Genomic DNA, 12,251 nt, shown 5'->3' on the forward strand with positions numbered 1-12,251 from the left:
AAACCCATGCGGGAAGCCGCGCCTTTATAGGTTCCTCCTAAGGGAACGGGTACAAATGATGATTAGACTTCTGCAGATGCTAAAGTGTATTTTATTTATAATTGGTTTCACTCCTTGGAATAGAGCAGATGTTATGGCCCCTAAAAATGCATTACCTGATCCGCGAAAGAATCCAGCAGCTTTTTATGAGGAAGTTGAGGTTGCAATTAGATCTTGTACTATGACTTTGCCTGATATTGATTTATTTTTTGGACTAATATTACCGCCTGATATGTGGAGAACTGTGCGTAAAATTGACGATGTTGGACATTTGGAGCATTATGGAAAGATTTAGAGCAGTTAGATGAAGATAGAGAACCTGCACAGAAACCGTGTCAATTAATTTTAGATCTTCCGGCAGCTATATTAGTTAAGCTAAAGACGATTATTCCCCCCAAAAAGATAGATTGGACTGTATTAGCATTGTGTAAGCAAAAGGCAGATGAATCGGTTTCAGATTTCTGTACACGCTTTGAAGAGGCATTCCACGATTTTAGTGGCCAGTCATTGACAGATGACACAGGTAGGCATCTGTTTGTCGATAAATATGTTGCAAACCTTTTGCCAGGAATAGCTAGTCACTTAAAGGCCAGTGAGAGTTCATGGACTACCCCTTCTCCGGTTTCTCTCTTAACTATGGCTCAGTATTATGATCGAATAGAATTGGAAGCTAAAAATAATGAGGATAAAAAGTCTAGAGAGTTCAAAACAAAGGTTATGTTAGCTCAAGCTAATGGCCCACCTTTTAGATTTAATGATAGAGGTGGAAGTGGATCTCATGGTTCGTCCTTTCCTCCTTATACTCGTTCGAATTTGTCTGTTGATCAGTGTGCATACTGCAAGAAATTTGGACATTGGCTTTCTGATTGTCCAGTGCTTGCTCAGCAGAGTTCACGTGGTCGGGGACAGATGAGAAATCGTTCAGTATATTCAGGGCCTAGAGGAAGCACAAGTGATCACGCTAGGTTTGATGTAACTACACGTGGGCAGGATGGGTCTAATGCTTTTGATAGAAAGAACCAAAATCAAATGTCCGACTATGTGCCGTCTGATTTGCAAGATTCTGCTTATGCATAGGATTGCCTAGGATAGGGTAAGGAATCAGTTTAAGTTCCAGTAGATCAAAGGGGTCCCTATGTTACAGCACATGTTTTGGGTTCTACTTATCAGTTTCTGGTTGATACAGGAGCTACTCGTAGAGCCTTGTCTAAATAATTGGTTCCAAGGGCTCCCCTGTCTGGCTTAATCATTACATCAATAGGTTTCGATGGAACACCTTCCCTTAGCCCATTGTCACAACCACTCGCATTTCATGTTGATAAGTTTATGGTCCATTTCTGCTTTCTCCAAACACACCAGACAATATTGTGGGTCTTGATATGCTTAAATATTTCAGGGCTACAATACGATGTTCTCCGGAAGGAGTACGGGTTATTTTGAATGACAACTACCCTGTGATTGAGAGATCTTGTATTGTTAAAGAGGACATTGCACTAGCCTCACTCCCTAGTACTTTGTGGACTACTTCAGACACCGATGTAGGGCAAATGGTTTTACCGCCAGTGCATATTAGTGTCAAGGAGGGTGCTTCATTGCCAAGTCTGCCTCAGTATAAAATTTCTCGAGAAGGAGTAGAAGCACTCACATGTATTTTACATGATTTGATTAAGGTGGGGATTGTGGAAGAAGTTCCTTACAATGTTTGCAATAGTCTGATTCTTCCCATTTTGAAAAAAGATACTGACACTAGGATTTATAGATTTATCATCGATTTGAGGGAAGTCAACAAGATTGTAGTACCGCAGTACCCTGTGGTTTCTGACATAACGACACTACTTACTTTGGTTCCTCCGACAGAAACTACATTCTCTGTTATAGACTTGAGGAGCACTTTCTTTTCGATCCCTATTCATACTGAAAGCCGACATTTGTTCGTGTTCACTTTGAATAATCTATCGTATAGATTTTGTAGATTGCCTCTGGCTATACTGAGAGTCCTAGTATTTACAGTCAAGCATTGAAGAGACAGCTTGATTCCTTTACTTTACCTGAAGGAGAGGCTCTCATACAATATGTCAATGATATCTTGTTGGCAGCTGATATGCCTGAACTATGTGAAGAGTGTACTTTGTCTTGGGTTTCTATTCTTGCTACATACCCTCATAAAAAGTGTCACGAAAGAAATTGCAATATTGTAGACCAAAGGTGACCTATTTAGGACACCTTCTGTCTAAGGAGGGTCGTGCACTTACACCAGATCGCATTCAAGCAATTTTAGACACCCCAGTACCTTCCACACAGAAAGATGTCCGTGCATTTATTGGTTTGACTTCGTTTTGTAGGCAATGGATATTGGGCTTTTCATACATTGTTAAACTCCTGCTAGCGCTTTTGACTAAAAACACTCCGATCCCCCTTCCATGGACAGATGAATGCCAAAATGCTTTTCATCAGTTAAGACAAGCTCTTTGTTCTGCACCTAGGCACACCAGATTATACGAAAACTTTTACACTGTATGTACACGAGAAAGATGGGTGTGCATTTTCAGTTTTAGTACAGACACATGGTGATAAGCAGCGTCCCTGTGCATATTTTTCTGCAGTTCTTGATCCTGTTGCTTGTGCGTTGCTTGGATGCTTCTCTTCTGTTGCAGCAACAGCTGTGTCCATACGTCAGAGTGAAGGGATAGTTTTGTTACACAAACTGTTGGGGCTAGTACCCAATGCAGTAGATGCCCTTCTGAATCAGACTAAGATACAGCACTTAACTAGTGCTCGTTTGACAGGATACGAATTGACACTGTTAGCACCTCATATTTCCTTGAAGAGGTGTGCAACACTGAACCCAGCCACGTTGTTGCCATATCGTGCGACTCAGTCCCAGTCGAAGGAACCTCACGATTGTATATTCTTCACTGAGGAACAGACAAAGGGTTGCATCGATTTGCAAGATACGCCCCTTCCAGATGTAGATGTGGAACTGTGGGTTTATGGGTCCTGTCTGAAGTTACCAGATGGCACGACTTCAGCTGCGTATGCAATCACCACACTTGAGACAGTAGTGGAAACAGCTCGCATACCTCAGAAGTCAGCTCAAGCAGCTGAACTAATAGCTTTGACACGAGCGTGTGAACTTAGCACTGACTTGTGTGTGAACATTTTCACGAATAGCCGCTATGCTTTTGGAGTAGTTCATGATCTTGGCCTACTCTGGAAGGAAAGAGGCTTTCTTACATCCCACGGGATGCAGAAAATGCACAGAGGATTAGTAAATATCCTCTTGTCTGCACTTACATACCCAAAGAAAGTTGCTATTATGAAGTGTAGCGCACACAAGAAAATCATTTACGAAATAGGACAAGGCAATGCCTTTGCAGATCGCGTAGCTCGTCAAACTGCGATGCAACGAAGCACTACATATATGTACGTAGTGAAATCCCAAGCTGAGCGTTGGCATGGCGCTAGAGAGGAAGTATTGGATATACAGAGATCTGCTTCTGTGGTAGAGCATGAGCAATGGTGTAAAAAAGGAATGTTAGACGATGAGGGCTGTTGGCGTAACAAAGAAATGAATAAATGGAAATTGCCTGCAGCCTGTTTACAGCCTATGGTCCAAATGGCACATGGGCTGGCGCATGTTGGAGCTCTAGCAATAACTAAATTGCTTACGCAAGTTTGGGAGCATCCTGAAATTGCCAGCAACGCTAAAAGAGTGGTACAGTCCTGTTTGATCTGTTGGCAGTATTATCCTGGAAAAGGAACATGGACTCCTACATAAGGGTTTGCTACACCAATAGCACCTTTTGAAGTCTAGCAGATGGATTACATCCAACTTGAACGCTGCAATCATCTAAAATATGTCCTAGTGATGGTATGTACCTTCAGTAAATGGATAGATGCATACCCTACAAAGGATAATACTGCTCTTGCTACAGCAAAGGTGCTTCTGTAGGAGTATTTCCCTGGATATGGTGTTTGTAAGCTTTTGTGGAGTGACAACGGACCTCATTTTATTGGGCAAGTTGTTGAGCATGTCCTGAAAGGGTTAGGGATCAGACAGAAATTCCATAAGGTCTTCCATCCACAATCAGCAGGATTAGTGGAGAGGTACAATGCTACTTTGAAAATAAAGTTGGCAAAAATACTGGCTTCCACATCTTTGAAGTGGTCAGATGCACTCCCTTTGGCATTATTGTCCATAAGATCAATACCACATTCACGATCAGGTCTTACCCCCTATGAGGTGGTGTTTGGGAGACCGAAGAATGTTTGGGGAGTTCCTAAGCCGCGTCCCATACATGATGTTCCTTGTGTTCTGATGAATGATTATTTGGCACACTTAACCGACAGTTTGATCTCTATTCATCAACAGGTTCGAGAAGCGCTTCCTGACAGATCTACAGATGAGACCCACGAACTCCGTCCTGGCGACTATGTGATGGTCAAGGTCTTCAATAGATCGAACAGCCTGGAACCGAGGTGGCGAGGTCCGGAGCAGGACAGCAGTTCGAGTGACAAACAAAAGGAACTGGGTCCACAGCACACACTGTAAGCGTGTGTCGCCTGCCTTGGTGGAACCTGCTGCGCTGACCGACCATCAAGAGATTCTGGAGACAGAGAAAGGTCAAGCTATCTCACTTGACGAATCTGCGGAAGGCTTCCCGGACCCCACTATTTCTGGAGCATCGCAATACCATTAGAGACCGAGGAAAGATTGTGCAGTGTTGAAAAAGACTGGTTGAGCTATCGCCCTGGGTTAGTGAAACGGAATGCTGATATGACAAGGGGGGGGGGGGGGTCAGCCCTGCGTAGTGTAGTGACACCCATCTTGATCTTCGGTGAAGAAATCAGCGGCTGCCCAGGGGGTAAGAGCTCCAACGATTGTTTTCAATGAGTTTTAAGAAAGATCAATTATCGCTCTTGCTGAAATGAATAACAAAAGAATAATTTGTGCTGTAGGGTTTGTTGTTGCCCTGGTGGTTATGGCGGTAATCACCTGGTTTGTTAAGAAAGTGGCTCTTGCTCGACAGCTTCTTGTTGCCACTACTCCTGTACCAGTGGAACACCACTACTTCACTCTTCCCTACCATGAGCAGAAGCATCGACAATCCTACCTAAATAATACCTTTATCCAGATGTTGCATCATACACACAATGCTACGAATGCTACCAACTGTTGGGTGTGTGGAATGATACCTGCACATCAAAAGAAAGGAGGAACACCTTTTATTCCTCTACCATTTTCCCATAATGGTTTTTGTCAAGCTTGGTATGCCCTTTTGTTTGCTTTTGGAAAGCCCTAAGTAGGTGGAATTATCTTTCGGTTGAATAAAGTATGCTACCAAGATGAAGATCGTTATCTTCAAGCTAAAGGAACTAAATGGGAATGGGAAGAGTACCAACCGGACAATATTTCAACACCATATGTCTTCGCGAATATGAGGAACATTAAAGACAATGGACCTTTTGTAATTTCTGTGACCAGAGGTAAAGTAGAACTGTGTATAAGTAGTGCTGGAAGAATTCCAGTAGGACGGAGTTAATGTATTTTGACGTTGACTATTGAAGGTGCTAATAACAGCAGTTTTACGTCTCCACATAATACTTATTTTGTATGTGGTAATTACAATTGATAGTTATTTACCACAATGAAGAGTACGTACATTTACGATATCGGCATTAGTTTTAATGGAGATACTGAGGTATTACTGTTGGCCGATTAGTTATATGTCACGATGATGAGGACGTATATTTATGATATTGGGAATAACGGACAATTTAGATTTCACTAGTTCCAATATATGCGTTAAGTTCATCTTTTTCATGTATATATTTTTCTAGGATATTCATTATTGTAATAAGGGAACTGAGCTGTTAGTGCTCGCAATCTATGTTATTTTGGTTCCTGTAGATACTTTAGCAATGGCGCCCATAGTGATAGCGAATGGTATATGGAGTATGTCGGCATATTTTGCTCATATTTTCTGGAAAATAAGCGATTAGAATTATAACTGGAGATGATGGGTTATTATCTCACACGCCAATTGTGAGGTATGATGACAATTTCACATTTGACAAGTATTTAGGATGGTAAATTTTGGTTTATTTTATCTAACTCAATACAAGTACACTCCAGGATGGCGCTCACGCATCAAGTGTATATTAAGGAACACCAAGATGGCGCTGGCTTAGGACGCCGGCTACCGATGAGAAAAGACATGTGTACGGATGCACACAAATAAGACTTGGGTACGTTTTATGCCAGTCGCACAATGTTTATTAATAATCACTGAGGCGGAACTCGTATTTACGTACTAATTAGTACACGTATTTTAAGTGTTGAATTACTTAACTTGTAAGCACACGATAGAATATTAGAGGCTTACAAGTGCACTATATAGGATTGGAGGTAACGGACATGTCTACGTACTGGCGGTTTTTTGGTTGGCTCTGTTGCTGACAGATTTACTTAATGTGAGCAATTTGAGAGTCTGTGCTTATGTTAAGTTAGCGGTGATTATATGAACTTAAATATGTTTTTTCATTATTTTAGTGACTAGCGAACGGGGAGATTGGGAACCGACGCTGAGGATCGGAAGAGCAGTAAATATTGATTTGAAACCATGGGGTGAGTAGTTAGGGCCTTGGAATGCCTTAGTTTATGCACTTTTGACTCCGTTAGAGATATTAGTATAAATATTGTTTTTATTGGAATTATAGGAACAAATGACAAATAGAAGATTTATTAATAGAAGATATTGGATGATCACATATTTACGGCGGTGGATATCGCATATACGGTACATATCACGTTTCCGTGTTATTAATTAATACTCTGACAGAGGCTGACATTATTGGTAGATTTATTGGGGTGCCACATCCTTTGAGTAATACTGGAATATTAATCTTATAGGATATTGAGTGTGGGGACTCTCTTTGGGGGGGCAGAGGATTTCTGTTGAGACCTTGTAGGACAGGTGACTACCTTACTATATACTTGTATTCATTTCATCTTTAAGCCTTAGTAATTACTCTTGTGATAAGAGTGGTGGAGGCTCCTTCTTGTTTTTTACAAATTTTGGGTGACTATTGGATTTGGTCCTATTCTTTTTCTTTTCTTGCACGGGATTCTAGTATTATTTGTTATTCATGGACGATCTATGTATTATTGATTAGTACATTAATGATAGGGTAACTCTCATGTAATGAGCACAGTATTTATTTATATATTATTTGTTTGGGTTGCAGCCCCGACAAAGTCATTGTGCTTTACATAGCACGACGAAACACGTGTTGGCTGCGGTTTGGATGTGAACATTGGAAGAATAAAGCCTAACTGGAATACAAGGACTTTGTTGATTGGATCAATATAAGGACTGGAATATATTTGACTTCCTGCAATTTTGCAAATTTGGATGACTACTTCGATTTTGAGATATTTTGTTTATTAACTTGGTTTAGAGTGCTCGAGGAGAACCTTTCGATACTTTAGTATAGATCCACGTGAGTGGACCTGAGTGGGTATGTTTGGTAACCATACCCTTCACCCTTAGTAGCACCGTGTGTGATTTTCCTGTGAGATTTTCTCTTAATTTTAGCAGTGTGCCCTCGTGTTAACTGGTTACCGATTGCTATTTGTTTACTATCAATTGTTACATATCATTTTTGTTACCACCTGTGTTCTTGGCCCCTCCATCATATCACCTGAATTTAAAGTTGTATAATGACATTTCCAAGAATAGATATAAACGAACAATAAGTACAGATGAAGTTTATCAGACAGATACCATTTTGCAAAAATATGTCTATTTCAATTAGGGTTTGCTTTTCTTTGTGGCTGCTGCATTGAATAGCAGAAAGAAAAGGCGATTAACCCGTGTTGAGGAAGCTGTCACAAATCAAACAGCTATGGCACTTGGGAACATTACAGAGGAACTACAAATTGCGAGGATTGTAGCACTCCAAAATAGGATGGTGCTAGACGTCATTTTGGCTGATCGAGGTGGTGCATGTCGTATCATCGGTAGCAGTTGCTGTATATTTATACCAGATCACTCACCATCAGTATATGATGCAATCTCAAAACTGCATAAGATTGCTGCAGAAATTCACACAGAGACTGGTACACGGACATTTTCGAACTGGATATGGACACTCTTTGCTACTTGGGGCTGGAAACTACTGACTATTCTATGCATACTACTGGTGATACTATTTACATGCTGTACTTGTATACAATGTGGTCCTATGCTTTGCTCCATGTGCATCACTGCTTGTACACCTGCCAAAAGAAATATTGCAGAGATAAAAGCACTGCAAATGTTAAACAAATAAATTACTGAAATGATGAACATCAATGTACAGGATGCATATCTAGATTACCCCAGATTAACGAATGTCTTCAGCTAATGATGAAAGGGTCGTCTGTTGTAATTTAGCAGCAAGTAAGTTAAGCATTAGCAGAAGACATCTTGTATTTAGAAACTATCTTGTCCGTTGTGTGGAATCCATTTTGTATTTCTGGCAGCCATTTTGTTTGCCATTTGCTCGCCATATGCTCTGCCCTACCTTCCTGTTAACTGCTCTTGAAATCTGCCTGGAGACGAGATATATTTTGCCTCTTCTGCTTTGCACATGCTCAGTTGAGCTTACAGCTGTCCTCAACTTGTAACGGCCAGGATGTGTCCACCAGAATTAGCCAACTGTCAGCCTCTCCCACTTGTTGCCAGCACACTCTCTGTATGATCTTGTATGTATTTGAAACCAGCATTCTGTACTTGTCCCGCCCTCCTTGAAGCCCCTGTGTGGGTATAAAAGGACCAAGCTCCTTCAGTGTGCTACCTCATATACTACCGAAGAGTGTTGTGTGAATGTAGGTCCACCTCATGAGGTTTAATAAACTCTGTCTTTTCTATTCCAGTTTCTCTGCCAACCTCTTCCTATTGGTCTGAGGACTCTGTGCAGAGAAGGGTGAATCCCTTGCACTGGTAGGCCTTATTGAGGCTCACTACCACAGGACAAAGGGGAGGTAATTACATTTGAACGTCTTCCAACACAGTACGAACTAGCGCCTTCGGATATATTTAGATATATGCAGATAAAACATGTGCTGCAGACGGCCATACCATCCGGTACTGAGGTTCCAGAGGCCACCCCCCTAGAGGACAGACTGCTGGCGGACTGTATGCATAAGCGGGCCACCTCCCTCACCAACCGAAAATTAGTCAACAATTTACCTGACCCACATGTGGCACTCCGGGAAAAGTGGTCCCAGGAAGTCTGCGAACTTGAAGATTCCAAATGGCAGAAGGAGTTGGCTTCCCCGCGGCAGGTGGGCGTACCCTCAAGACTCAAACTAGTGCAGCTCAAAATTCTACATAGAACCTACTATACAAGGCTCACCCTTTATAAAATAGGGGCATAATCGCACCTATACTGCCTGGGGCAATGCGGGGAGGAGGGTACATTCTACCATACTGTATGGCAGTGACCAAAGATCATGGAGTATTGGGTAAAGGTGATGAGAACTATATCGCAGGCAGCAGAGGTATCGCTAGCGCCAGAACCCAAGAGATGTCTGCTAAATGTGTGGGAACCAAATGATCTTACTCACCCAGAACAGTTTTGGGCCACACTGGGGATAGTGGTAGCAGAGCATAACATCGCACAAAAATGGGGGGGCGGAAGAGTCACCAACAATTGCAGCATGGTGCAAAGATATGGACGCAGCTAAGGTGGCCGAGAAGGCAGTGTTTGTCAATCGAGGCTGCCCTCAAAAAGTGGGGCAGAGTTTGATCTGTCATAATGTGTGGACTATCAATATGCAAATTGTCGTAAAAATGGTGACGTCTGGATATAATGTTTATACGTACTATCTGATCAACTTGTGCCTTGATTTTAATTACTATAATAAAAAGATTTTTTTTTAAATGCCCTTTTTGATCTGCAAAGATGGTCCGACATTAGAAATAGCATTAAGTGAGGAGCAATGGATTGAGTACTTCTCATGGGTTTTTAATGGTATGGGTGGAACCGAGAATAGCCAGGAGGGATCTGTCCAAATCCCTTGGACTCAGTATTCAGACCTTCAATTCACACTGGATGTAGTGAATCGGCCAATCTCTGTTAGTAAGGGTGGAAAGGCGTCTGGGCCGGATGGGGTCCCGGTATACTTGTTTACGTGTAATCTGTCTTTATGGGGCCCAATCCTAACCAAGGTGCTTAATGCTAGTTCCGTTGCCCCCTTTCCACCAACATGGGTCGAGTCAATAATTGTGCCAGTCTTCAAAAAGGGGAATCGCCAGGATCCTGGATGTTACAGGCCTATTTCATTACTGAACGCCTTAACTAAGGTAGAAGGGCATATAATTTTGGAACGTCTACATCTGTGGTCAGAAGATAATAAAGTCCTTTCTGATTTTCAATATGGATTTCGTGAGGGGCTAAAGACCATCGGGCAGAGTCTGAATTTGCTCATCCTAGTAGGGAAATATACAAGAGCAAAGCAGGGGAGATTGTTTCTAGCGTTTGTGGACCTCACCACAGCCTTCGATTCCATAAAACATGCAAAGCTGTGGGAGATCCTCGGAAAGCTAGGAGTGGATGAACAAATCATTTATTTTCTCCAACATTTCTATGATATTGTACAGGCGCGAGTTCAATTCTGCCTTGCGGGCAGTTGTACTGCACCTATCCCTCAAAGGAAGGGGGTTATACAAGGATGTGTGCTGGCCCCCTTTCTTTTTAACCTTTATATTAATGCCTGGCGACCTCTGACCCTGCTCGCAGGCAGGTTGCTCCCCACACCACCACACGGCCGCCAGCTGCCTCGTACCTGCTCCCTGCCGCCCGCCTATTTTCCCGCCGTTTCCCGCTCCTTCCCGCCGCTGCGTCCCTGCGTCCCCGCCCCCCTGCTCCCCATTGGCCACCCTACTCCCGCCTCCAAGCTTCTCCTCCCTTCCTCTCCCTCTCTTAAGGAGGTCGCGCAGTGGCGTAGTAGCGACCTCTGACCCTGCTCGCAGGCAGTTCGCTCCCCACGCCTCCACGCGGCTGCCAGCTGCCTCGTACCTGCTCCCTGCCGCCCGCCTGTTTTCCTGCCATTTCCTGCTCCTTCCCGCCGCTGCATCCCTGCAGCCCCGCCCCCCACCTCCCCATTGGCCACCCCGCTCCCGCCTCCCAGCTGCTCCTCCCTCCCTATCCCCCTCATATGGAGGCCGCGCAGCCAAAGGCAAGCACGTTAGCACCATCTGCGCCTGGACCGCACCCAGTGCCAGAACCGCGCCAAGCGCCAGAACCCCTGGACCCCGCGAACGCCACAACACCAGACTCCGCTACGATGCTAGCACCCTCTACGCACTCAACGCCGGCCTAAACCACACTTGCTTCTAAGCCACCCCGAAACGGACTCACAGACCTTTCTCCTGCCACACCTGTAGCTTCACCTGCGACAGAGCCACCAAACCTTCAAGGACTGGACCCAACCACCTCCGCTGCATACTCCTCAACACCCGCTCCACACACAAACATGCCGTGGTGCTCTGGGATCTGCTCGACACCTCCGCCCCAGACGTGGCGTTCCTGACCTAGACCTGGTGGAACGACTCCTCGGTGCCCGACATCGCCATAGCCATCCCGGACGGCTACAAGATCACCCGCAGGGATCGCGCCAATGGAATCGGAGGAGGAATAGCCATTGTCCACAAGTCCACCCTCAAGGTCACCACCCACGCAGATGACACTCTCAACACCGGGGAACGCCTGCACGTCCGGATCCACACTGACCCCAACACCACCCTCAGAGGAACACTCATCTACAGACCCCCTGGACCCCGAGCTCAATTCAGCGACTCCATCGCCGACCTCGCTAGCACCCATGCACTCGCCTCCATGGCCTACATCCTCCTGAATTTCCACCTCGAGAACAACAACTATGCCACCATACGTGACCCTGATTGACAACCTCGCCAACCTCGGCCTCAGACAACTTGTCACCGCACCCACCCACGCCGCTGGCCACAAGCTGGACCCCGTCTTCTCCACAGGCACCCACGTCGCCTTCGACCACACCACCGAACTCCACTGGACCGACCACCGCTGCATCCATTTCACCTTCAATAAACCAACCACGCACCTCCGCACCCAACAGCTACCTCGCCGCTGCAGGAGCAAAGTCACGAAGACCAGCTGATCACCACCCTCACCCAAAACCCACC

This window comes from Lissotriton vulgaris, chromosome 1_2, assembly GCF_964263255.1.
Source record: "Lissotriton vulgaris chromosome 1_2, aLisVul1.2, whole genome shotgun sequence".
Taxonomy (NCBI): Eukaryota; Metazoa; Chordata; class Amphibia; order Caudata; family Salamandridae; genus Lissotriton; species Lissotriton vulgaris.